This window comes from Nylanderia fulva, unplaced genomic scaffold, assembly GCF_048542155.1.
Source record: "Nylanderia fulva isolate GAGA-0341 unplaced genomic scaffold, ASM4854215v1 Scaffold10, whole genome shotgun sequence".
NCBI lineage: Eukaryota > Metazoa > Arthropoda > Insecta > Hymenoptera > Formicidae > Nylanderia > Nylanderia fulva.
In genome coordinates, this window is record NW_028189193.1 from 813,718 (window position 1) to 839,612 (window position 25,895).

Genomic DNA, 25,895 nt, shown 5'->3' on the forward strand with positions numbered 1-25,895 from the left:
GAGAGGCGGGGTAGGGGAAAAAGGGAAGCGAGCGAGCGAGAGGGAGGCAAGAAAGTAGTCGAGCGCGACGACTGGTCCGACAACGCCGTGGCGCATACAGTACTCCGCTGATAATTAGCGAGCGAGCTCCTCTCGCGACGTAGGACTGATAATTCCCAACAATGGTTCATTACTGCCGTTTAAATGTGCACGACAAGTGCATTCGAGTAGCTGCGCCCACCGGAGAAGGGTGGCATAGCTCTCTATATCTGGCTATTTCCATATACATCCTTCATTGTCCTTCCTCTTTGTGCGCGACTATAGATTCGCGAAACTGACATTTTTATGGTGGAACAATGGGGTCGCGAGGAGAGACGGATCGAGCGGAGGAGAATCGCGGAGAGGGCCAGAAAAGGCCAATTCGAACCGAAGAGCATCGTTATCCGAATAAATAGGCTGGGCCGCACTACTGTTTGTCCCTCCCTCCGAACACAATCCATGATATTTGTATTGTTGTATTTTATTCCCCGAGTGGAAGTGCCGCGACTAGCGAGTGTCTAGGTCTGATCTCCGAGTCGCTGACGATGGGAAACGGAAAACTTGAATCCTTCGAGGGGATGAGATTGATATATCTGGAGTTGTGAGCGTATTGATGCATTCTAAACTCGGAATGCGAGATTATCTTACGATCGCGCGACAATCCAGTGCTAAATCTATCAATTTTTCTGAATAAGCTGATTTTTTAATACCTTTTTTTTAATTAGAAATTAATCCGATTAGAATAGATAATTAATATTGTTCTAAGATAATTATATTATATGTATATAACAAAGTAAAATTGGATTTATGTATTATATTATATATATGATAAATGCTATTTTTCGGTTCATGCAGATATAACATAGAGAATAAGAATACAAGTAGTTCATTAACGAGATATAAATGCAATTTTTACAAACTTACACGATTCTACAGCGTCAACGGGATTCTTCGTTGGGATTCCGGAAGAAATTGGCCGTGTCTCGGGAAGTGATGTCCTTCGGAATAAAATCACCGTCGTCTCGATAGAAATTACGAGGGACACTCGTCCTGACGGAAAGCGGTAGGTATCGACGGTGTAGAGGATAGTCCGTGAAGCGTCGTCATTAACTGCCAATCACTGCCATTCACCGGTCGGAGAAGACGAAGTCGGAGTAGGCAGGGTAAAAGAAAAAAGAAAAGTACTGCAGAGACGTTGAAGGGAGATTCTAATTATTTATTTACGAGAAGAGCGAGGAGCGACCTCGTCGTCGTATTTGGCTCCTCGTCTCTCTCGGCCCCTCTGTCATTCAATTATAGAAAAAACAAATGGTTCAAAAGAAGCGACACGTTTCTAGTTACAATTACGATCAGAGTTTTGAATATTATCAAACAACAAGATTTTAAGAGCCTCTATGCAAGTACATTAAAAATGATATCTCTCTACGAGACACGCAATAATAGATTTTCAATTTATTTAATCGCTTGGACTGTCCGTACACTTGGAGAGTACATTTTATTTTATCATCTCGGAAAGAGTGTTTCTTCGCGCAATACGAGAAGAGAGCGTGTATCAGAAAGAAGTTGGCCGTCGCGCATATTAATTGACGGCTCCACTTCGCGCGCGACTTTCCAGCGGTGCACGTAACGCGGTTTTATCTCCGCATTGAGCGGGGAATCCCAAATTCAATTTCGCGGGGTAAAGCGTAACGACATCGCGCCTTATAAGCGAGCGCCCGCCGTCGCTTTGGTATTGGTGAAGTCGCGTGGGAGCCGGGTTTTTACTTCGCTAATGATTTCCGCGCTCGCTTCAGACGCTAACTTCCCCGACAAATAGGAAAATTAAAGCCGCGCTCGCGCGTAACTCCGTCCTGCTGGGCATTTAGTTACGACTTTTTTATAATTAATACCTCGGGTGGTAAATTAAGTCGGGCGCGGCGGAAAGAGCGAGGAAGAAACGTTTTGTAAAATAAATACCGACCGACGTGTACCAGCGGTACATTCGCGGGGATAGACGGGAAAGGGGGAGAGAATGATTCTCACCCCCCTCTAACCCTTACTCGCCCCACTTCGCGACCGCTCCCCTTCTCCACCTTCGACCCCTTCATGACGAGATCCCCTGTCTACTACTCGCGCTTACCCGCGGAACAACGAGTAACGGCGGAGAGGTCAATTATAATGGAAGATTACGTGCCCGCGATTCCGTCTCGCAGTTATAAATAGGTACAAAGAGTATTAAGTCCCTCGGAAGTATTAACCTGGAGAGCCATTGGGAAAACTTCCCGTTGCGCGGAAGCGAGGAAGACAAATAATTGAAGAGAGTTTTCGTTTCTCGGTTTGAAACCCAGGCCATGACGCTCCTCCGGCATTAAAAGCGCGTTTCGCTACTGCACAAATCTGTCCCGCGAATTTATCTGCAACGTCATGTTCTCCCCGTTCCCCATATAAATTAGATTAAAAATAATTAGTATCTGTCATTAAAATCTAACATGATTAAATTCCCGTTTCCCTGTTGTTTCGTAGCCTGTTGTTGCCTGTTTCATGCGCCGAATGTATAGAGTTCCGCAACGCGACCGATCCTCGATTACATCAATCAAACATGCATATCAACATGATCGATTGACTGACTATCTATAGCTGCACGAGTGACGCATGTCCTATCGCAGCGTTTCGTTGATCCTCCGCATATTCGACGATCCATAGAAACGCAAAGACAGTGCGGACGTTCAAAGGTCTCATGCTGCGTTTCCCCGAGCACTGACTGGCACTGCCTGTTTCTATTTACTTGATCTTACCCAGAGGTTCTCATCGTCACGTCTTATTTCAATCAAACGCGTCACTTTACGATTTACCATACTTTTGAGTCTTCGCGATATGGTTCTCGCGCGTAATTTACATTAAATATTCAGGATGTCCTTTACACGTTTGATATCGATTTCATATTAATTCGAATTTGATGGCAAATTTATTCGTGAGAAAGCGAACTCGTGACGATATGAGAGCCGCTGGAGCCTTAATAGCGCTGCGGTGCATAGCCTGTATTAGTAGCAGCGGTAGCAGTCGTGCATAGTTAGGGTTTAATAGCGTGTATTATTGATTATAATATCGCATGATTGGTACAATCACGTCGCATTGTACCTATCAATGCACGGCATGCAACCGACCGACCGTGCATCGCTCGCAATCACCGATGCACGAAAACCCGGCGCATTAAATTATTTATTAGCGGACTGTTTCAGCAGATTGAAATCGACAATTATCAGGCATATACATCATCGGCTAGCTATGAGTTCGTTGCGTAATCGGTACGCGATCGACTACACCGTAATAAAACGAGCACGCCGCGTGATTTATGTCGTTGCACTCCCAATTCCAATGGCGTAAAGACGATCGTAAATCCTTGAAGCAGCAACGACCGATCATCTGTAAAAAAGAAAAGTAGAGAACGAATTATTCCTCTTTACGTTCCAAATATATATTATAATTTTATTTAAAACGGTGCTCGCGTAATATAAATTACATTTATAATTGAATTGTATAATTCGCACACTTTGTAGATAAAAAATTAATATGTGATAAAAATTGAAAATATGATTAAAAATATATACGAATATAGAGCTGCGGATAAAAATACACGTGCGAGTATATAATCGCGATATTAAAGGCGGGAGAAGGTTCGTGAACGAGGTGAGCGAAATGCGGACACAGTGTCACCGAAATCGTCATCTGCACCCTTTCAAAGATCCCGCGAGCTTCCAATAGCTTTTACCCTACCACTAATGGTCGTCTACCGACTGACGAGTAAGAGCAAACGAAGAGAGCGAAATACAGCGTTAAAGGAGACAGAGATGGAAAACGAGGATATATATACATATATACAGAGAGAGGAGACATACTACACCGATATAAAGAGCCATCTCTTTTCGTTCGCCTTCTCTCGCGTTTTTCCTTTATATCCTCTGTCTCGAAAAGAGAGCGTAATAAAGGAAAAAAACGATGCCGTAAGTCTTTGTCGTACTATGTTGCTTTATCTATGTGGCCATATACGAGCCCCAAAACACGTAAGCAAATAAATAAGGAAAATTTTCTTTAAGAATAGTAAAACTTTAATATCTCGATCATTTATTCGAAAACATTTTAAAAATATATTTTCTCTTCTATATATAATATATGCATTTTTGTATTTATAAAATTATGCGACTGAAGATTCACTCAAGATTCAAAAGTATATAAAAATAATCGCCACAATTGATAAATATTATTTATCATTCACCACTTTCTTTCACCGCTGCCAAGAATATAAGGGGATGCAAGCACAAAGAGCGAGCAAAAGGGGATAAATTTCTGTAGGGTGCCAACATTACGTGACAACTGCCGAAGATATTCGGTCGGCGAAAGAGTATAAGCTTAATCCTCCCGCGACAGCGACAAAAATACGAGACCATATTGTCTCCATATATCATTCAGTGTTCTTCGACAGGCAACCCTCGAATCAAGCTTCCTATGTTTTCGAATAAGAATGGCGCTACAAATAAACGCAGCATTATCCTGAATCTCGCGAATTATTAAAATCCATTTTCGTCATTAAGCTCGATACACCCTCGACGTCGAATCGAAGTGGTACGGAGCGATTCGATTCGACTGAACAAGCAAGGATCGCCGAGGGCCTCGAAGCTGCACGAAAAGGAGGGCAGCTCGCACAGCTCCTCGGCGTCGTCTGCCGCGCCAATTCTCAACAAATTGTAATTTCTAGAAACAAATTGAATATAAACGCGCCGTAATTCGAATGCCTGCTGCAGCGGCACCGGCACAATAATGATGACGGCTGCGTAGGAGCCAGCGACCGTGGCTGAAGGGAGCGAGGCAGCGCCAGGAGACGTAGCCATGCGCGAAACAGCAATCTTTCGAGGCAATCTCTTTAATAAATGAAGCATACGTTCCCGCTTTTGAATTACGTCTACGTAATGGCCTCCCACTCCCATCCCATCTCTCTCGCTCTTCTGTCTCTTTCGCCCTTTCTCGTTCCTGTGTCACGCGTCGGCGCCGAGCCGGCACAAAGAACGACGACGAGAGATTCCGCCATCGCGATCGGCAAAGCCGATTTGTACGATTTGCGTTGCTTAGAAACATCGATGTAAGGCGAATAGTATCGTAAATTATCCATCGTGCAACGAGCAAAAGCAATAATACTATGATTTATGACACTTTGACAAGACGTTCGAGTGATTGCAAATTAAAATGCATTATAGAGAAAAGACTGCAAGACATACAAAGAGTTTGCAAATTAATTCCAAGTATAATATATATTCTGTTTCAAAAAATAATTTAATTTGTGAAAAAATGATCCGATATTGATTCAACTTTCTATTTTGATCGCAATAATATACGTCAGATCTTCGTGTTGCGATCATTCCAAAGTTAATAATGGCGAATTATCACGAGCACATAAAGTCTCCATATTTGTGCGTGTGCATGTGTCTGTTAACCAAAATGTTCGCGCCTCCATTCCGACGGATCGTGCCAACGATAAAAGTGCAACGAGGCCCATCCTCGCGAACGTATGCAATCACCTACAAATATTATAGCCGGCAGCGCCGGCGAAATAACTGCACAAGTAAGTAGTGTGTCTGCCTCCATTGTTTCCCTTCAAATCAAAAGCAGTCAAATTCTCCATTGTGATCGCACCACGCGCTCCACTTACACGATGGCAGAGAGACGATGGAGAGACGTGATATAACGACGCCGAGAGATATACACGTCGTGCGGATATACAGGGTGTACATGCCGTTATGTTCAGTACTTTCAAGAGCCAATCTATTACTCGCGTAAGCTAAGAAACTTCTTCTTTCAAAGCGAGATTCAAAAATACTAAATATTCAATATCATTTTTCTCTTATCCGACAAATATTTCATGCGACTGATCTGTGCTAATGACATATTTTTATCATTTCTTGTTTCGCCCTATTAACTTACATTAATTTATATCGCTGCTCAAAATGGAATTTACACAATATTGTAATTTGAGATTGCAACTGGCACACCCTGTATACGTATTTATAGATATCTACATAAATATATACATATACATATACGAAGAACGAGTTTGTGTTGCGTGTGTACACTCGATGCGTCTGCGGATATATTCACAGCGTAATCGCTGAATCGGTATTCCGTCGACTGACAGACCTAGGCAAACAATGGACGTTTGATTGTTCAAGATTTAGTGCTGGTTTACTACCGTCGAATTCGAATTCGCGATATCGCGTCGCTCAGTGGCGTGGGTGTGTCAGCATCTGCATTCACGAGCTTCGCGAAACGTTTCCCGATTTTCAGCCAAGTACAATTCCAAACAAGACTTGATTTCATCAAATCTTGCAGCTGATTACTCTCAATAATGAACGTGCGATAAATCTCGACGATAAATCTAAAGTAAATATCGTAATCGGATATTTCAGACAAATAACAGATTTAGAAATAATGATTTAAAGATCAATAATTTTAATTCCCGAAAAAAAAAAATTAATACATATTATATTGAAAATATTTAAATTATATTATGTGTGTACTTGCGGCGGAACAAATAAATAAAAAAAAAAAAAAGGAATGTTTTCACCATTATCCCTCTGGCATTTTATTCTGCTATTCGTGTGCATTGTCAAATGAGTACGAGAAGAAGGGTGACATTCGCGAGCTTCTATTTGCACTTTGCAAGATAAAATATTACTCTTAGCTAACATCTCGTCGAAAGACGATACGGCATTTGCATTATTTTACATTAAATGCCAGGCGAACGAAACTCGACCGCGTACCGTGCCGGTATTGCTTTCGAGTTTACGGTCATGTCAAAGTGGTATTTTCAATAGCCCGTGCACTGGAATTTGCCCGTTAGTCAGAAGAATTTGTATTTCTCCGTGAATCGTAGTTGGTCATCGGAAACGAGTCAGCTCAGATACACGGGTACGAACAGCGTCTTAGGAATCTGTTGGTATTCACGGATAACAAGATTACGCGCGGCCCAGAACCCCTATCAAACTTACATTCCACTTCGTTGCAATTGTATAATTGTGTTAAATATCTAAATATTATATAATGATTCGTTGTATTAACGGTATGCATTTAACATTTATGAATTATATATGTCAATATCAATAAAATAATTAAATTATATCGTCTTGGAACTTTTATCATAAATTCGATATTATTTTATCAGATTGAATAATAAAATTATACCCGCATATCTCTTTTTTAATGATTACAAAATCGATATTATTTTGTAAGATTCGAGATTGCCGAGGATATATATCTAATGCGAAGAATGTTTAGAAGAATTTGAATTTCTCTCCCAGACAAGGGTTTGTCATATCGTAAGACTAGAAGTGAGCACATCGAGAGTCTTAGGAATTCGACCGATTCCGCAATCCGAGAAAACGAATAGAATTCGATTGGGAATAAAACAAGCGAAATCCCCTTCGACCCTAACGGAATCGGGAGAATGCGAAGCGTTTGTATTTTCATAAATACCGGAGTTTCTGATGTCACCTCCATCAAATTGAGAAAGAGATTTAGCGATATCTCAAAAACTAGTTCATTTATATACGTAAAAAAAAATTAGGAAGACAAAAATATCTATATAAATTTTATTTAATATGTTATCAATAATTATTATATTCTCATCAACTTCCATCGCACATTCATGCAGCTCAAGATTCAGTAATTACACCATTAATAACATAGTTATGACAGCTTTGACATATTTTTATGTAAGAGACAGAGTAAAATAAACTGACAGAGGCACAGACAGTTAACATCTCGCTTTTGTTAAGACGTTGCGTTGATTACAAATAAACCGAATAGACAACCGCTTTACACGCGCCAGTAAAATCCACACGCGTGTCTGTCTGCGTCGTTTAAGCAGGCTGCGATGAGGGCGGATGGGGGAGCCGGTTTCGTTAAAACAACCCCCTATGTCGCGCGCCCCCGCACTTTGGCCTCCAGCTCTCACGGCAACGTCAGCCCTTTCTCCCGGCGCAACCGCGTCTCTAGCAATTCACTGATCCGCATTTAGGACAGGAGGCGATATTTAGGCCGAAGGGTGAGAGGCCTCGAAGTTAATTAGATCGACTTCGTCAAGGCGCATCCACTTAACCTCAACGCCACGTCAGAGACACGTCGCACCATGACTGCTTCCATCGACTTGCGCACGTTGCAAAAGAGAACCGTCAACATCCCCCGTTAATTCTTTGCTCTTTAAAAATCGAAATAACCGTGCAAATCATACTTTTTTTCGATCAATTTTTATTTTTACTCAAGCAAAAAGTATGCATGTCTTGCCAAATATTTATTTAAAGCTTAAACTTGAATAACTCATCGGAAGCTTCATTATAAATTCGGTGACATCTCTTTTGGTACAATAGATGTTGATTCCAAAAAAATCATCCATAATGAAATCTGACACAAAATGAAATTTTTTCTATTTCTAACGAAATATATATATTATCTATTAGTATTTTTTTATCCATCTCATATTTTTATGAAATGTCAGACGAGGAGTAATTAAAATAATAGAACATCGATAAAAATATAGTAAACTGAACTCGTGAACCTAAATCGGTCGCGAGGAAAAATAGCGTGACAGACGTAAATTCGTCGGATGTAACAAAAAACGTGCAGCAGTCTCTCGGGGCGAAGTGACAGCGCGCGCGAGTGCGCTCCATAAGTATATCTCTGCATACGTCTCTCATGCGTTCGATAGCATACGTACGCGCTCGTCTAGCATGCGCTCGCAAACGATGCGGCGCGCCCACCGACGGTATTACGTATTAAAAGTTGCAGCCGACGTGAATTTTTCACAAAGGAAAAAGTATTCAGCGCCGCTCTCTCGTATCTTCTATATTAAAATCTAATATGCGAGCAGGTAGAACGTAATATCTATTACAGAGTAATATCACCCTCGAAAACCTTCCTCTTCGAGTACTTTGTTACATTCGCCGGTAATATTCAGAAATGATGGATAGAGGGGATTGACACTGTATTAAAGAAAAGAGCGAGGCAAACACGCGTGCACTTCAGTTTCGCAGCAAAACCGATTTGTGAAAGTCAGCTCGTAGTTATTAATTCCTGTTTCTAATTCCGTTCGATAACTCCTTTCTCTTTCTTTTTTAAACCTATATAATTAGATCATTATTCTGAGAATATATTTTTGACTTGGATAGACTTATATAAGAATCTTATAGACGGCAAAGATACGTCATGCTTAACTATTTTGCACCGAACGCGGACAAGAATAGAAACGATCGCAAACGATGAGCTGATGCAAAGCTGAAGCGTATCATAAAATAGAAAGAGGAAGTACAGAATTCTCCGTAGCAAACGATAAAAATTTATATCGAAATATTCGCCTCGGTCGGAAAGTGAATTCAAACGGGCGTGTAATTGACAGTATCGTAAAAAAAAAGAGAGAACAAGAAAGAAAATAAGATAGCGAAAAGGGAGACGAGGAAAGAACGAAACGGGAAGAAACGCGAAGGAAGGGAGAGAGGGCTAGGTTGTCTCTCCATAATTTTTTATCCTAAAACCGCTCCGTTCCTTCGAAGAGCAATATTGTTAATATGCAAAGGAGCTTCGGAAAAATAGGGTGGCGAGAAATAAGGATATAACCGTAAAAAAAGCGGAGAATGAGGAACGATGGTTGGGACGGCGAAATTATCGTACTGCTCTCGCCTTCGAAAGATTATCTTGTCGAGCGAATATTATACGAGCCTGCTTATGACACTTTGATCGGCAACTTGCGAATTCGCACGCGTAATAAAAACATCTGTCTCGCGAATCTATAAAGATTGATGGATATTTCTTCCATAAATTTGACATCGTTAATTAATAATAAAAAATTAACATATCGTCTTGTCAATTCCACGATAGCTTATCGAGAGAACCATAGCGATTTTATCCAAGTGCCGCGTGACGAATTTTGAAAATGTCGGCTCGTTTAATCAGCGGCGGACGAAACAATGTTCGTCACGGCGAAGGGCACGGGTAGTAGTTCAACGAATTGTTTTGATAAGTCGTGGAGACAATACGTCGTTAAGGCGCCGGGTTTCTCCGTTGCGCGAGCGAGAACGACAATGTGAACGACGTGGAAGGCAGACAGGAAGGAAGGAAGGAAGGAAGGAATCTGCGCGGCGACCTGCAGAAGAGGGGACGAAAGCGACTCGAAGAGAAGAGGACTCTCCAAGTTTAGATTAAACTCGCCGCGGATAAATATTCGTAATGGAGCGCCAGGGTGTCATAAATTAGCATGCTGCTCTCTCCCGTCGATTCGACAATCCGCGGCGCGCGGTCTCTTCAACGTTTACCGTAAATGCCGTCGTTTCGACGTGTCCATATAAAATGAGAGTTCGACGTTACTTGATTTTGAAACTTCTCCAGCGAGGAGAAAAAGACGCTCAACCGTGCTTAGATTTTTCATTTCAAGTCTTAGTCGAAGATACAAAATACCGAATGTAGATTTGTTAGTGGAAGCTGGATCAATCGCGGCGAGGAGAGATTAAGTAGTTTCTCTCGACTTAATTGCTAGGGCGTTAATGGGAATTCGAGTCGCGGCTCGTATGGGAGGCATTGCGGCCGCGACAGGCGAAAGGAAGGCGGACAGGAAGGAAGGGAATAAACCGCTATTAATCCACATTGGAATTGAGTATTATTAGGGGACGTATCCAGGATTTGCGACGGGGTCTGGTTAAAATCTCTTTCGGTTGGATCTCAGGAGTACCTGGCAATCGTTACTTTTCGTTACCAACGAGAGTGAGACCAATACATACCTCTCTATCTCGAAGATTAGACCAGACGAGGATTTACTTTGTTTTATTGGCCAGACCATCCCCGATTTCGTCTGAAAGGGACTTAATTGGTGTTGCGGGATCGCTTTGATACTACGATACCATTTCTAGACGATGTTATCCATCGAAGATTTCCGATCTGAAACGATACGATACGCGTGCAACTCGATTATTTCGAGATTTAGCGATTTTGAGGATGATAAGCTTCTTCCTTTTAATGCAACAAGCATCTACCAGAATTCCGTTTCGTCCATTTTCGAACAAAATTTTTTTTTCAGTCTACAAATTCTATTTTTGCATACTTAAAAATCGTGCGGAAAACTCTTGCGACAGTTTACGAAAAACCGCGACAACCAGGAGGAAAAATGAGGACATCGAAAGATCGATAGTACGAGAGCGGAAGGAGCAGGAAAGAAGCACCAATGTTTTGTGAATCCCAGAGGTATCTCTTTCGATCTCAATACGTCTTACTGCGTCTACAGCGTAATAGAGAAAAAAAAAAAAACGTGGCTCGATGCTCGCGGGGCTGCCTTCGGGATTGAAGTGGATTAATTGGTTGAACACTCACGGGGGTTGAAGCGAGACCGCTTCCTCTCTCCCCCATTCAATTACTTGTGATCTTTGCCGCCAACCCTTCGGTACTCTGAGACTTCCCGGATATATCTCGCCGCCGTGAAAATTGGTCCCCCCGCCTCCGTCCCCGTCGGGAGAAAGGTGCGCCGTCCTAGCTACCCCTTCGAATAAGAAAGTCTCGCTGGGGGATCTTTCGACGCGTTCACTACGTGCGCGCCATATCGATGTCGACGAACGACTTAAGGAATTGCCGGCTGTAATTATGCATTTCGTTACATCGCGTGCTACGAGTATACTTATTGTAGGCGAGTAATATAATTAAATACTTTACAGCTCTTATGCAATTATATGTTTCACAGCTCTTGTATAATTTTCAGGAAAGAAACGAGTAAATATTATAAATATCGCGTACGGCGTAATAAAATTATCGGTTTAATATGATTTATAAAAAACTTGTACCAATATTACATAAGAAATTATCGATAGAAAAAAATAATTTATCTCTAAATCGTTATAAAATATAAAGCAATTTAATACCTATATTGTCGACGTATAACGTAAGAATAATGTAAAATAAAATATATACATCAACCGAGATCTTATTAATTTTAATGGCTGTAATTATAATATAAAATACGTTATATAAAATATAAATTCATTCCTAGTCGATTTACATGTTGTGGAGATAAACGTGTGTATATACATATATAAACTGTAAGATTCAATTAAACATTTATTTTCCAACAATTCCAACTACATATCGATATATGTAAACCCATGAGAAGAGGCGTAATACATTAACGCTAGCGATATCTATATATAAAAATATACGAGTGCGAGCCAGCCGCGCCATTCCGCTGAGACATCCTCCGGGTTTTACTATCGATTTCTCGAGTAGGTACCTCCCGTACCCAGTTATATATCCATCGTCTCTGCCTCTCACGTGGGCGTTCGAGGTGGTCCGCCGCCCGATATCATATCTTACCGCGCGCGCCTCGCGTTCTTTTAAATAGGAACTTGCAAAATATTCATGGATGATATTCAAGCCCCATTCAAATACTCGCTCTCACACACGCGCGCGCGAGTTCACGCAGACACCGACACACACGCGTGTCTCTCTTTCTCTCGGTTCGCCGTAGTATTTAGGTTGGTCCTTACACACACACACACATATAGACACATATATAGACGGGGAAAGACACACTGATACGCGCTAACGCGATATCCGCGGGTTTCGCGCTTTGCCCCGTCATAAAAGAGCCCCCGCCGTGTGTACGCCGCCTGTATCTTTAGAAATATTGGTTAGATTTACATATTTTACCGTAAAGAGAAACGTGCACACCCCCGAGGGGCGAGGTAAGGGAAGATCGGGAAGGGACGCGACGTCGGCGTCGATGGCGGCGGCGGTGGTGGCAACGGAGGGGTGGCAACACGAAGGGGTGGAAATCCAGCGGAGTTGCCTGAATGCGGACGGCTTCAGAGACGCTAAATATTAATACCTACTAGTGTTCCTTTTATGCTCCCTACCCCATCCTTTATATCGCTTCTCTTTCTCTCTTCTCCTCATTCCCACCCTTCCGTTCTCTCTCTCTCTCTTTTCCACCACCCTCTTCTCCGCTCTGCACTCTCTCACGTTCGCGGTATGACTTAGCATGCGTACACTGCGAGTTCTATCTGTCTTTTTCCTCTCCGTCGGTCTCTTTCTTGGACCCAAGTTTGCCTCTCACCCCCCACCCCCTGCGTCGTACCTCTTTCGACGGTAACTCGTGTCTTCGCGCAGCCGATGTCCGCTCGAGGGCATTCATTGGACGGTCCGGGCCGGGATGAGTTGCACGCTTGTTTTTTGAACGTGCCCGTCGCGGCGCAGGCTTTCAACGAAAGCTCGGAGATTAATCTAATGAGCGTGCATGGAATCGTGGAGCAATACCCGGGAGGACCGTGTATCCGTCATATCCACGTCACAATGCGGGGAAAGCAGAGCGACTACCCGAGCGCTTTCTAAGGGATACTTCAAAGTCAAGTGGATGTTGAATTCAAATAACGCATTTCCGCGAAACCTGTTCGGGCGTACCATATCGGCGAAAATAACTCGGAGCGCGGGAGAATAGCGGTTGTGTTGCAAATTGGTTATTGCAAAAGCAAAGTGTATATTATATACATACATATTTTGTTATTTCTCCCTTCACATTCATTTCCTTTAACCTTAAAAGAATCAAACGTATGAACATTTATAGAATAACTGATGCATTTCGAAAGAAAAACATTGCTTTACATTTATAGAATAACTGATGTATTTCAAAAAAGAGATATCGCGAAAGGGAGAGAGAAAGAGAAAATTTTACATTGTTCGTGAAATATATTTTATTTTCAAGTCTGAATCGCGATTTGGTTTTCAAAGAAAACTCGGCGCGCGCTAAATCAAAGTTGAATATTTTATTGATTAAAAAGTCGATGTATTAAACGATCACGTGTGTATCCGTACGATACTGCAATGCGTATATTACGAAAAGCCCGGTGCAAAAATTCATCTCTAGCCGTAACCATCAGGAGGGTGATAATGAGTAAAAGGCAATCGGTACGTCTTTTTTTTTTCCATTTCACACAGGGAGAGAAGAGGAGGAAAGAGGAGCTCTTAAAAGGCGGTTGCAACAAGTCACCCCGCATTTACAAAGGGTCGTACGAGCCGCGTCGAACCGCGGCGCCCTACGCGCGATTCAATTAATAAAATTCATTCGAATGCGTCCATTAATTTTTTCCTTTCCCAACGCGGCGACGACGGCAAAGGGTTCCGGCGGCAGTCGTGTCGTTTAAAGAATCTGTCAGAAGTATGGAAGGGGCTCGAGCGGCGGGCGAACGGGTGCAAATAAGGTGGGCCCTCACAGAACTTGAATATAAATAAAAACGAACGAACGAATAAATATACAACAAGGAGTTACACAGGCCGAATGCTTGTGGCATTCGTCCTTGTCGACACCCACCACTCCTTTCCACCTCTTGTTCTCGAGGGGTTCAACCATTTTGATGGTACGGAAATTGGGAAGAACATTATAAAGAACATTTTAATTAACGATTGACATGACAATATCAATATTTAATATCGTAAATTTCTTATGATTTTATATAATGAAAAAAGAGCGAGAAATTTTAACAATGATTATTCCATCGATAATTACACGTTGCATGATTTATACGGAAAATAGAATTATGGCGAATAACCGATTGCAATTTCTCACAGTCTACGTACACCGGGAATATCTACATCGCGCATTGAATTTACGCTAGAAAGTATACGAACATCCAATATGCATACGAGCAATTTCGAGAGCGCGGCTCTTCCCAGCAATTTACGGCAAGATGGCGTATACATGACAAACGATCGAATTCCCTATGCAAAGAAATCCACGCTACCGCGAAGGTTCCTCTCGCTCGTTCCATCTCTCTATCTCTCTCTCTCTTTCTCTCTACCCTTATTTTGTTCATTCCGGCGGCGCGCGCTCACTTCGGATATACTTATAACGCGGCGTGCGCCTCTTCCTTTCTCTCTCTTTCTCTCGCACACGTCATCTCGTATCCCCAGCGATATTATGAGCGCACGTATAATGGAAACCGACGGATGATACATGGAGACGTCAAACGTGACGGCTCGCGGTGCCGTTTGGAAACGCAGTCCCTTCCAATTCGCGAACAGCCGATGCTACGGGAGGAAAGAGAGAAAGAGAGGAGAGAGAGAGAGCGAGCGACGTGTTTCCTTTCCTGATAAAAATATTAAAACGGCAATCTATTAAACGCATCGACATTGAAAGAGCTCCCGTCGAGACTCTCTGCCATCGCGCTTCATTCACTTGTAATAAATGGAGATTAATAGCGAATTGTAATAAAAATAATTGTCAATTTACTCTATCTCATTAATCAGTATTTATATAAATGTAATTGAAATTCAATTTCGTCTATACTTCTTTTAAACTCTAAATCGCGTTCATAATTTTAGTTTAGTCGACTTTTTTCTCTTTATTAATATATTATCGTCGAACCCCTAACACGCACAACTTCGGAATCAACATTCGCCCAAACCGTCAATGTAAATTTTCCCTGCTTTCGTGCCGATCTGTCACAAAAAAGTCACTATATCGCACGCGAGTATTGCACAGTCACTTTAGCCGGAAATCTGATACGACAATTTGTTGCTCGTCTGAAGACCTCCACTCTCTTTCCCCCAAGACGCTTCTTCCGCTATCCGATTTTGATCGGCGGGAAATCACATTGAATGCGATAACTTCGACCGTGAGGTTTGCGGGGAGGAAAAAAACGAAGACCGGGAAGAATACGCGAGGGAGGAAAGGAAGAAGAACACGGTGGTGGAGCTTGGTCGTCTCCTTTCAAGGAGGTTGAACTGATTTTCCACTCGTGGGATATTCAATAAGGCAACACTGAAAGGAAAAACCTGAAGGAGGCTTCAAGATCGAGGGAGCCAGCGCACATAGCTGATGGGTGCGCACAAAAAGAGCGTACGTATATATCCGCGAGTCAGAAATCGACGAGGGTAGGGGTTGTGTATCTAACCACCTCTATCCTTCCGACCATCCATCCGTTCCCTATTGACTACCACCACTAAACCGCGTGTATGTATCCCGATATATATATTTCCAAAGCCTACCGAGAGGGTCCCGCTTGAACACTCGACACCGTGATAGTCTTGTCCAAAAGCAACTCTGTTATCGGTTCGATCAATCCGGTCGCAAACAGAAGTCTCATCTAATCCGAGGAGATTGTGTCCTACACTTGTCAAAACAGCGCGATTTCAAAATGTACAAAATTCGGAACTTAATCGTCTTCTTTCTAATTGCGATCGCGAGATTTTAACGAGGTTTCGAGGTTGATAAGAACCGTGGAATTGTCAATAGTTGTTCGTCAAATTACGGCGAAGCGATGCCTCGAGAGGATCGATCCTCTCTGCGGATATTTATGCACGCGCGCTCCCAAAAAGAAGATCGCTTCACGAATCGGTGAGATATGGGGGAGAGAGAGAGAGAGAGGGAGGCCTGAGCTTAATTGAGTACCAGACGATATCAAGGTAGGTAGCGATTCGTCACTAACGAGGGTTACATACGGATTACTGCTCGTCCGCCTGTAAACGCCCATCACTTCGACGTGCGTGTTCCTTTTTTCTCCCAAACCACGTGATACGGAAATGGCTTACGTGTTCTACTCTCCGTTTTGCAAATAGCGTCAAATAAGCCGGCACTTTTTATTACCGCAAATCCTTCTATCACGACATCGCAGCGCGACTGTCAAATTAGATTATCGGCTTGTACATTCGAGCCATCGCAAAAAAAAAAAAAAAAAAAAAAAAAAAAATGTAATACCGACATTATTCTTATTTCTCTTTTCCACGCCCCCCTCCAATTATTTAAATTTACTTTCAATTTTTCTTGTAAATATTATCGATTATTTTCTTCTCTCAGTCTCTTCACCGACGTCGATGTATCGCTACTCGTATCATCTCATAAGGAATCAAAGGACGCTTTCGCGCTCTTCTTCTTGCTCTCTCGAATGCATCATCAAGCGCTAAGGATGAAAGATGGCTGGCGTATAAAAGCTATTCCCAAATGCCAAGCAAACGCGATAGCAGCGTCGGTCGCGAAGACTGAAAAGCTTCGTCGTTAACGTATGTAAGTGTGCATCATCCACTCGGCCGGTCCGCTACTCCTCTTCGTCGATGCATCCCCCTGTGCACTCTTTTCGTCCCGTTCTCCCCGCATGCACACACACACACACACATATCGCCGTGATATACTATACAGTCAATAGATAATACCACGCGGGAGTCGAGAGTTCTGTGAATGCCTCGGCCCGAAGATCAAACAGCAAACCTAAACCGCTGTTTGTTTTTCATCACGCCCCTGATCTCTTATGCAACTCCCGTTTTATTCAGAATTTAGGTTGCCACGATACACACACAACACACACACACACACACACGCATATATTTATATGCACGTGTGTATGTATATGTATGCAGTCGCGGTGCGCGTCTCGTGTTATATATAATACGTCTGTATCGACTCGGTTCTCTCCATCGCAAATTCGTAAACGGACTCTTCGACGTCTTGCTTCAAACCCTCCTTTCCCTCGACAGATATTCTATCTTCCCTCTCTCTCTCTCTCTCGTGATACTGCTACCCGGGGATGCATCCGAAAGTCACCGGTACACGTGTACCCATTGCACGCCGTCGTACGTATACCTGCTGGACCGATTCACCCTTGGGGCACTCTTCTGACACATTCACGAGCGTGGAGAGACACGCACACACGGATATGCCGCAGCCGTTCCGTCGGCAAATTACTTTTGTCTCGCGAGTCTCAAGACGATAATCTCGCTTCAAGTTCGAGAGAGGAGACGAGAAGGAAGAACGATTTCTTTAGTCGACGAAATGGTGCGACTAAAATATATTTCCTATAAAATTGTTTTTTCTTTTTCATTTAAAAAATATTTGTCGAGACACAAAATAAATAATATTTCCGTTCTTTCTTAATTCGATACCAAAACTGTATACATATTTAATTCATATATACGTTAACAGAGCGTTTGCGAAATGTGAATTAAAAAGGATACAATGTAATCAACTAAAAATATAATAATATTAACATTACGTAACATCTCTCGCGCAAGCTAGCTCTGACAATAATTTATCAACGTTCTTTATCCAAAACGAACGGCGCGATCTCGATTCTCAATGGCGGCTCGTAGAAAGAGTTACGCCCGCGATCTAAGCTCCCGGCGCTCACGGCTTTTCGCGTTATTCCCATACGGACAAAGTATCCGAGAGCATTATCTTCCTGCATAATGCATACACACCGGCGGTAGAAGCAACCCCCCACTTACCGTGAGCTGGATTCTCCGCGCCCTGCCCTGGGGGAGGAGAGAGAGAGAGAGAGAGAGGCGGCTGCTCCTCTTTCTCGCCCTCTCCGAGCGAGTATTTCGCGTTATTTTATTGTGCTGCGACTCAATAGTGGCTCCCACCGCCTATATCGTTTCCGTGTTACGTATGCTCGCGCGTTTCTTCCACATGCAAGGAAACACATCCGCGCGTATGAAGCTCGTACGAGAGATACCCGAACAATATACACACCCGCGCGCAAATATATACGCGTCGCTTGTAGAGGGTGAGAGAGTATGTATGCAGATACACCGAGTACTTAGCATTAAGTATTCAACGCAAGGGGATCACGTATTATCGCCGACTCCCCGCTCGACGTACGCTTATTTATTGCTACCCGGTACGTATCTCGTGCGGCAAAAAGAGAATGCCCGCCAACCCCTTCTTCCCACCCTCCAGCGACGCGATCTCTCCGCGGCTTTCACCCCTTGCCCGTCGTTGATCGGTGCTTTACATCCGGAAGATTATCGTTCGCTTTAATAACGCTTCCTTCCGGTGCATGGCTCACCTCTTTTACCGCCTTTATAATACTATGCGATATATAAGATTTGAATCAAGTATTTAAATAGAAGGATTTCTAGATTTCTCCACGCGATTTTATATCAGAGTTTGTTATATTCGATTTAAAACTATACAACTCATTTTCAGCGTAACGATTCCGTTTCAAATTATGTATATTACATAATGGTTTAGTTGACGGTAGAATTAGTAGAGTACGTAGACTCATTTAAGATTTAAATTCATATTTATCTCCCACATTTATATCCCACAAAATATATGAATATTTAATCATAAAATGTATCCGTCTCGTAAATATATTCGCGTATGTCGAATAATGAGAATGAAGCAGTCACATCTGGAATATAAATGCGAGACGCGAATAAGAAATTTCGGTGATATGTGTGTATAATTGGATGTATAATTCTTGCGCGACGTTATTATTAATATATATCGCGGAAGATCGTCGCGTCTCGTGAAATTCAATTTCGCCCCGAAAATTGATCCGAAGCTACAAAGTACAAGGAAGCTCGTTGCGGAAGGAGGAAGCGAACTTTGGGAAACGAAAGGGAAGAAGAAAAATAGAATGGCAACTTCCGAAACCGTGGAAAGAGAGAGGAAGGGACCAAACGGGAGGGTGGAAGGAGGTAGAGAGCTGCTTGTTTCGCAAACAGTTAGGAAACGGCTAACGCCGAGGATAAAGTGGTATCGGAACGAGACGATCGTCGAACAGATGCCGGGCCATAAAACAACCGCTTCCTCCTTTCCATTCCCTATCGCCGCTCTATCCACCCCCGTAGAGCAAGCCAACTAGCGTTTCTCCTAATGGGCCAAGACAAACTGCGCCCCCGCCGTTCGGTGTTTAGTGTGTCTGCCTGCAGGGGTTGCCCACAGAATTTCTTCCAATACCCATTTACCTCGAGACTCTCTCTCTCTCTCTCTCTCACCCTTCTCCCGCGGCCCCTCTTGTTTTCCTGTCGTTGTATTTTTCTTTTTCCTATCCGGCTCTTGTTTCGCATATGCCGCGGCTACCACGGGTCATTAATTGGAAAAAATCGCGGCTCCACCATTGCTCCGAGTAATAAACGCCGTCTTGGGGAATGAAACCACGAATGAGTTTAATGTCTAGAGAGAGTCGAACCCTCCTTTTAAAATAATTTTTCTCGAGACAGCAGAAAATCATTAAATTCTCCTGTACGCTCTAATTTCTTTATACTCGTATATATCAAAAGCGTTCTTCTGATTTCAAATTAGTTCGGCCAAATTGTGCGTGCCGTCTTTTAACATACGTCAATCAAAGGAGAAAACAACGGATAGCGACTGATTCAAGAGCATCAAGCTGGATCGATTCGAACCTATGACCCCGATGACGGACGCTAAGTGAAGTTTGGACTTGTTAACGAAGTTACAGATTCCCGTAATCAAGGAGAGGAGAGGAGAGGGAGAAGTACCTGCGGCGTGTGTAGATATTCAATATGCCGTGGCTGTTAGCATCCACAATGTTATTCATATATTCAGAGACTTGCACACACCGAAAACGCGTGTATTCCTTCAACGTGTACATATTAATGTGAGAGTAGACAGGCGAATTCGGTGGACGCGCACGAAGATAAAGAGCACGAAGAGGGAAAGAGCTGGACGAATAGAGCGGTACAAGAGTGCGTCTAGAATAGAGGGGACTAGAGAGAGAAAACGTCGTGCCGAAATATGTGTGGAGCTTTGCACACCGTTTCGTACCACACTGACTCGATTTTGAGCGATGAATTCGTTAAGCATCCGTTTTATACGCGCGCGGCCGTCGAAAGAGCGAAATTTTGTCGGTCACGAGAATTTCGCCGGGGAACGACCGGAGTATACCCACTGATGCGAAATGCAAACTGGCTGCGTAATGTAATTGCTATAGGCGTTTCGCGCGCGGCCGCGGCATTTCGCGACTAGTTATTTAGCGGTGAGTAATACGCGACCAGGTGATGCGCACCCTCGGGACATTTTTATTCGGCGACCGCTTATCGACATTTTGCTCCCGTTCGTAGTTTTCCGACTCGCGTGCAACTGCTTTATTTGCGAACTGTGCATTCGCGCACATATCGTGTAATCAAAATATCATATTTAATAAGTATATTCATTTCGCGTGATTACGAACTACGTGATTTGAAGATGTATATAACAGTCGGAAAAATTGTTAAATTATGTTGGGATTTTTCTGTGGCCTTCACCGATCCACAACTATCGTCATTAATGACGATCGAGGATCGAGCTGAGAGAGAGAGAGACAGAGAGTCTACGCAGCAGTAATGATAGAGAGTCGATCGTTACTTCTCATTAAAAACAAGGGATTCATCGCACGCTATTATTGCAGAAGTGGTGCTCTCGTATACTTTCCCTGACAGGACCAGGCCTACCGACCCACCCCCGTCTACTAAGCGCGCCACGAGTGCGGCAGTGAATGAGTGTCATTGAGAGGTGTCACTTCGTAGCATATTCGTTTGTATTTCCCGCGCACTCGTCATTATCCGCCATGCGGTGCATTGTAGCGGCGCGTCGGCCGCACTCGAGCACTTCAGCCCTGCAAAATACAAATAATCAGGAGGATCCATCTATCCCTCGCCTCTGTCTAGTGGATTCCCGTATTCCGACGTACACTTTCTCTTTTTAAGCCGACTCGGCCTCTCTCCATCTCTCTCTCTCTCTTGCTCCTCGTCGACGATAAAACAACCAGCCTTTATCGAGCGCTACCGGAGAGACATTCTTTATTCGTCATCAGATGCCATGATGATTCGCATCACTGATTCGTACATCATTTCTCGTCACGATTGAGCGCAATGTTATTGCTTATAAAGAACAAAATCTGTTGGATCATATATCTTGGATCGCAAATTAAAAATAATGTTAACAATGTTATTCAAATTCCAACATTAATTAGAAAATTCTTTTTCATCTTCCGTATAGCAAATTTCAAGTCAAATTGTATTTAATAAACTATGTAATAGCTTTCACATCAGAATAATCAAGATAATCTTTAATTTTCCAATTGGAATAGCGTACAGTTCATCCTTAAAATATTCAGTACTCAAACTAGACGAGAATATGTGCAGAATATACATAGCGCGATAAGAAAGATCCGCTCTGTTTGATGTCTTGTTTATGCACTGGCCGTGCACAGGTTGCATCCACTAAAGCTCGCGGGTCATCACATTGCATCATTCCGTCGGAAATACAGCTCAGAGCTATTGTTGTTGGCGTTTACGTTAATTGGTAATTTGACGAAACCTCTAGTGCACGTTTCGATGCTGCAAACTAAGGGCGTACGTGGCGCAATGGAGGCATTATTCAGTTAGTAGCAAATAATGCGATTTTCTGATAAATCATACGATAAATCATGATAATCTTATTCAGACACTTTTACGACAGAATATCACGCACGCGTCGCACGATATTATCAAATTGATAGATTTTTCTTTTAGACGGATAACATATATGCAGAGAATATATATATATATATATATATCAAATAACGAAAATATTATTTCAAAAGAATATTTGGATACATTAGAGAATACTAGAGGAAAAAGCAACAAGTTATGAATATGAAATTTCGTAGAAATCGTGTAAATTATTGTTATGATTCACCCTGACCAAGATACATACGAGTAACTGTTACGATGACAGGCGCTGCGGGATGAATTTTCGACGGACAGCCTTTGGCAGATCGCGTAGCTCATAAACGGCGTCGTAGCCTAAAGCCATATCGACTATTAAGCAGCGTATAGCACGGATATAGCCCGGTATACGCGGTGTATACGCCCGTAATTACCTTTACCCTTAATTATCTATCCAATTAGCCCGAAGCTATTATGATTAAACCTATACTGTAAGTTTATAATAACAATTAGTTACTATCGACCGCCGTTGCGACGTGGTAATTCTCACTTTCCGCGCTGAATCACGACGCGCCTTATTGAGGTTTAGAGTTTCGAAATTGCACTTCGTCACCCGCTTTGGTTGGCGAAAACAAGAGCGCGCCGGGATAAAATTACAAATTTATCTTACGCGCTCTAAGGGCTCGCGGAAAAGTTATGCTAAACGCGAGCGCGTAATCGTCATATATATTTGTAAAAGGAAAGAAAAATTTTACGTAAAAGAAATCTAGGCAGAAATATTGCCTTCGTTAATTTATCGTTTCGCGCTCCTTCTACTACGCCGGGCTATTATACTTTCGGATAATTAACTCGATTTTTCTTCCAGCAAGGACGAGATAATTGCGCCGATGAGGTACAAATGTCTCAGCTCGTTAAACTTGTTATTCTTCTCTCGGCAAAGCTCTGGAAGACCAATTATCTTTTGGGTATCTGTGTTTGGCTCAATAGTATTCTCAGTACGAAGTACGAGCCCTTTCTGTGACTCAAACAGCAAAAATTAGATATCATGTAAAAATCATGCAAGAAAATGCTTTATGTACGCTATAATTAAAACAAGAGAAAGAAATTAAAAATTAAACAGGAAAGAATTTTATTTTTTGCGTTAGTTAGGAATTGTAAATTTTTACTGTTATATGTCGATAAGAACAAATCGAATATACCAAGAATTGTTGATCCCAATACTTCCAATCAATAATGATTTCCGCAGTAACGAATTATTAGTTCATTAAGTGGAAATAGCCCGTGATGGAAAGTAATGAGCCTAAGCTAGCATTTTTGCATAATGGTCGCCATAAAATCAGCGAAGCGTTTAGACATCGTACTCTGTAAAGAGTTGTAAAAAATCGGTAATTCTCTCAATGCTAATCAACTGGAATTAGCGCTTCCTTCTTTATACTTCGTTTATTGTCTCAATGACGTGTAACTCTTCTCGAGTCGCTCTCAGTCGTAATTATAAGTACGCAAAAGTATTAACGATTAAGATATCGATAAGAGTATAAAACAGCATTCCAAACCAAATTTATTTAGTTCGAAATATTCTAATTTTTATTATTATCTAACAGAAAAAAATGTTTCTAGACCAATACTATAATTTAAATAATATTTGTTATATAGATGTTTATAATTTATTAAAGTTTTCCAATGCGTGACACAATTTTCAAATTATACATAAATTGCAATTATAATAATATAAAAAAAATCGTAATGCCGAAACTTGGCATAGAAAGAGAGAAACTCGATCCCATTTCTTCAAAGTCGAAATCGAATCTTTCAAGAACTTTGAAGAGATGCATGCGATACGAATACGTGAAAGGAGATCGCACGCCATTAAGTGAATCATCGTAGATGAGATATAGAAATAGGAAGATTGAAATAGGAATATTATATCGAGGTTCGATGCGGCAGCCTCGTTCGGTCATAGAGAAAGAGGAGCGCGATGACTATATGCATACACGCACCTTTCCCTCAGTCTCTTATTCTCTTGCTCGCGTTTACCTCTCTCCCTTTCTCGCCTTAAAGTCTCTCTTTTTTTCTCATCTGCTCTTTCGGTTGCGTATTCAAATGCGTGCGCATTTGGCGCGGTTGGATTTCAAGGTCTCGCCGCGGTCCATCCTGAATACGCCCACAAATTTATCATTGAGTATTATTCATTGAAGCGTCAATGGTACCATTTGAATATGAAAAGAAGGAGCCTAGTGAATGGTTCCGCCGAGGCGCGTCACCCGGTAGGAATATAGGTACCTATACGGGGTGTCTCTTAGAAACATGTCAGCTTGATTATCTCGCTGATATTTAATTGCTGGAGACGCAAACAATTTACGCAAATGATCAACTTCTTCAAAAAAAAAAAAATAATAAATGCTCGCGTGTAGAAGCAAAATGACACGTTGTCAATGTTATGTGACAACAATCTAAACATTTTTAAAAGTTGGCTTGATACATTATTTTTTAATTATATCCTTAATGCAAAAATGTAGAAAAATGTTTGACGTAAATAAATATCAATTTTTTCAAGTGTCACAAGAAAATCATAATTTTAATTAACAAATCTATTCGTCTAACATATTTGAGACACCCCTTATATATACATAAGGCGGCGGGGAACTAGATGGCAGGCTTCGATTATTTAATCGATTCAGAATATTCAGGGGTCCCCGCGGGAATTCCTTTTTGTTTAACTTCCTGCAGATATTCGTCGGTGGGACCATCGCCTTTTCGTATACGCGCATATGTATATGTATACGATGTGTGCTTGGTACATATATTACTTGGTCCTGTCTCTGCCGAAAGGAAAGCAGAGCCAACGAACAACACGTTGTTGTCACGGGACAACGACGGAGGAAACGACGTGTCACTCGAATAAATAGTTATTCGACGAAGGAGCCTGATGGACCGATCAAAAGCGGAGTCGGTTTCTTCTTCGGCTGCATTCGATCGACTTTACAACTCGCGATTATTTCAAGGATGCAATTGTAATGCGACGTAGCAGCTGCGCCGCGCCATTTATATTGTTTATTACAACTGTCTTGTATAAAATCTTACATAGTTTCTCCCTCACATCTCTTTCAACTCTCGATAATGCCAAGGATTAAAGGAGTAAGACTCGGCGTACGTTAAAAAATTATAATTACTCACGTCATACAGATGGACGAGTAGGAATCGCGACTTTCTCCGACTAATCATACGTCACGTAAGCGATAATTCGTAGTCACTTATTCACCGATAAGTATCAAACGTAACAGCCGACGCTCTTCACGCGAACTCGTTTGCGTTAATCGTCTCGGCGGGTTTCCGCTCGCACAACGGTCGAATGTTAAAAGAATATTAATATAAAACGACTCTCTCTCTCTCTCTCTCTCTCCCCCTCGGGATGCTGCCATTATGGAACGAGATCGCACGTCTTAACGTCAGAACGGCGCGGAACGAACGCCGATGCGCTCGAAGACGACGCGAGTGATTCCAAGAGCGGAGGGATTCGAGATAGGATTGTCTGCACCATCGGCTAGGAATCCCATCAAGTATCGTCGTTACCCCCATGGCGGAGTGCAGGGAGGCTCGAGCTAGTTAGAGTTTATAATAAGGATCGGCCGACCTGTATAACACGCTGGCGGGCCTATCATCTATTTATCGAGTGAAAA

At 42.3% G+C, this 25,895-nt stretch overlaps 1 long non-coding RNA gene across 3 annotated transcripts in view; it reads right to left on the bottom strand.

Annotated features, from left to right (window-relative positions):
- Window positions 1-1,213: 1,213 nt before the first annotated feature.
- Window positions 1,214-25,895, bottom strand: part of LOC114940995 (uncharacterized) — a 176,772-nt gene continuing 152,090 nt past the window's right edge. For 2 of the 3 annotated variants that reach the window (XR_003821568.2, XR_003821570.2), the window contains exon 7: window positions 1,214-3,420. This is a non-coding gene — a long non-coding RNA (uncharacterized LOC114940995). Of the gene's footprint in view, window positions 3,421-10,811; window positions 10,969-25,895 lie in introns of all 3 variants that reach the window. The other variant, XR_003821569.2, reaches the window with a different exon arrangement.